The sequence below is a fragment of the Fragaria vesca genome, linkage group LG1 (assembly GCF_000184155.1).
Source record: "Fragaria vesca subsp. vesca linkage group LG1, FraVesHawaii_1.0, whole genome shotgun sequence".
In the NCBI taxonomy this organism is placed as follows: Eukaryota; Viridiplantae; Streptophyta; class Magnoliopsida; order Rosales; family Rosaceae; genus Fragaria; species Fragaria vesca.
In genome coordinates, this window is record NC_020491.1 from 7,502,340 (window position 1) to 7,504,987 (window position 2,648).

Sequence of the window (2,648 nt, forward strand, 5' to 3'; positions counted from 1 at the left end):
TAACTAGCTATCTATGTTTAATAGCTACTGTACTTCTACAGTTCTACTAGCTTGTGAATTTTGAAAAATAGTAATGGTGATTTGGAGTTGGGATATAATAATAATCATTTGATTATAAATTGAATGATGATAACAAAAAATTTCTAGCAAAAATTAGACGAAATAATATGTAAAAAGAGGTACAAAATAGTAAATATATATTAATTATATTAAATAATAGAATATTTCTTAAATAATGGTATATTTATTAAATTAAGGGCATTTTAGGCAGTTTAGAATGTGTATTAAGTATAATACTGAAATGAAAAACTTGATAGGTGATGTATTAAGTAAGGGGTGTGTATTAAGATATTAGGGGTGTGTATTTAAAATTTCTCTTATATATTTCATAATCAGGAATCGTGCAAATACATGCATGTATTTCTTCCGTCGTCCAAATTAACGTGACTCTATGTCGAAGCCGGACAGGGCCGAGAGGACCTTGTGTCAGGAGAAGATGGTCCCTAACGGAGCAAGAGTTGTGGGAGGTTGAAGACTTTGTCTCGATTGGTAGCAGCTTTGAAGGAGAAAGACGGTGGAGGTTCGAATTGGGGCCGCTGTTATTAAAGGAAGAAATCAGGCACATGATCTCTTGTATCAATGGAATGATTCCAGCAGTTAATATAGAGTAATTGATGGATTATGGAGTTATTCTGGCAATCATATTGGAGTAACTCATGGATCGTGACTATGTGTAATTAGTTGATAGTTGATTACCCTTTTATAGCTTTCCTAGAATAACTCTACATTCTCCTTGTATATAAAAGTTGTTGTATCATTTGAAGATGATAGATACAGAAATATATTACATTCACAATTTCTTATTGTATCAGAGCACCGATCTTGGTGACTCACCCATCTTCCGCAAACACATCAAACACTATCAAAACTAGAACATCACCAAATCAACGTTATGGCCTACACAAAAGGACACACTGTCCAAAGCCACACAAACAAACATGACGTACCTACTTATCCTACATCATTCCAACGCATAGTCACACCTACCTGCAATATTGCACATATTGATCCTCATTCGACGTTATATTGGATCGTGGACAGTGGAGCAACGGACCATGTTTCTTATCTATCACCTACTCACAACAAAATTACCACATCTCATGATTTTGTTGGTCTACCTAATGGTGGGAAAGCCGCCATTGAAAGCATTGGAACTATAAAGTTGTCAACTGATTTGAACCTTGATGGTGTTCTTCATGTGCCTAAATTCCGAGTAAATTTGATATATGTGAGTAAATTGACTCGGGCATTGAAATGTATTGTGATTTTTTATCTGGATTTTTGTGTTGTGCAGGACGTGGATACGAGGAGGACGATTGGACTGGGCAAGCATTTTAACGGACTCTACTACCTCACACCAAGACAAAACCCTCACCTAGCCCACCATGTTACTCGTACCTCAGACCTTTGGCATCAAAGACTTGGGCACCCATCATCCTCACCCCTCCATTTCTTGTCCCAAACCATTCCCGAAATTATGTTTGATCCCCAACATGTATGTGATATTTGTCCTTTAGCAAAGCAATCTCGTTTATGTTTTCCATCAAGTTCCATAAAATGGTTGCATCTTTTGATTTGATTCATTGTGACATTTGGGGTCCACATAAAACTCACACCCATTCTGGTGCTCGTTATTTTCTCACCATTGTTGATGACTTTTCTCGTTTTACTTGGGTCCATCTCATGCGATTTAAGTCTGACACACAACCATTGATCAAATCTTTCTTCTCTTGGGTCAAAACTCAATTCAATCGTGACATCAAAATCCTTCGTTCTGTTAATGGAAAGGAATTTATATCACTACGTTCCTTTCTTGACGAACGTGGTACAATTTTTCAACATACTTGCGTCTACACTCCTCAACAAAATGGAGTTGTTGAACGCAAACATCGTCACCTTTTAAATGTGGGTCGAGCTCTTCATTTTCAAGCCAATTTACCTTTAAAGTTTTGGGGAGAAAGTGTTTCTACTGCTTGTTATCTTAAAAACCGATTCCCTACACCTCTTCTTTCCCACAAATCACCATATGAGCTCTTACATGGGACTTCACCTATTTACTCTCACCTTCGAGTTTTCGGTAGCTTATGCTATGCCACCAACCTCAACCCCCAACACAAATTCGACAAACGTGCACATCCTTGCATCTTTTTTGGGTATCCTCTTGGACAAAAAGGCTATCGAGTGTATGATCTTGAGAAAAAGAATTTTTTCACCTCTCGAGATGTTGTCTTTTATGAAAACATTTTTCCTTATTCTGCACTTCCTAAAGAGGACCAAGAGGATTATCCAATTCTTCCAATCAACCCAACCCAACAACTTCAGCCCAACCAACAGGCCCATGCCCCTCAACCCATCCACATAACACCAACTCCTTCTGTCACATCCCGACCCTTATATTTTTACCTTATTTACTAGCCTGATTATAATAAGAATTTTACCGTCTCCGTCATTGAGTAAATAGTTTAATTGGTCCCTAGAGGGGTTTCGGGGACGATTATGTGCGGAGGATTATTCGTATGAGGAAAATACGACGACAGTAAAAATGGTAAATTTTAGCTAGTAAAAGGTAATTTTTATTCGGGTATTAT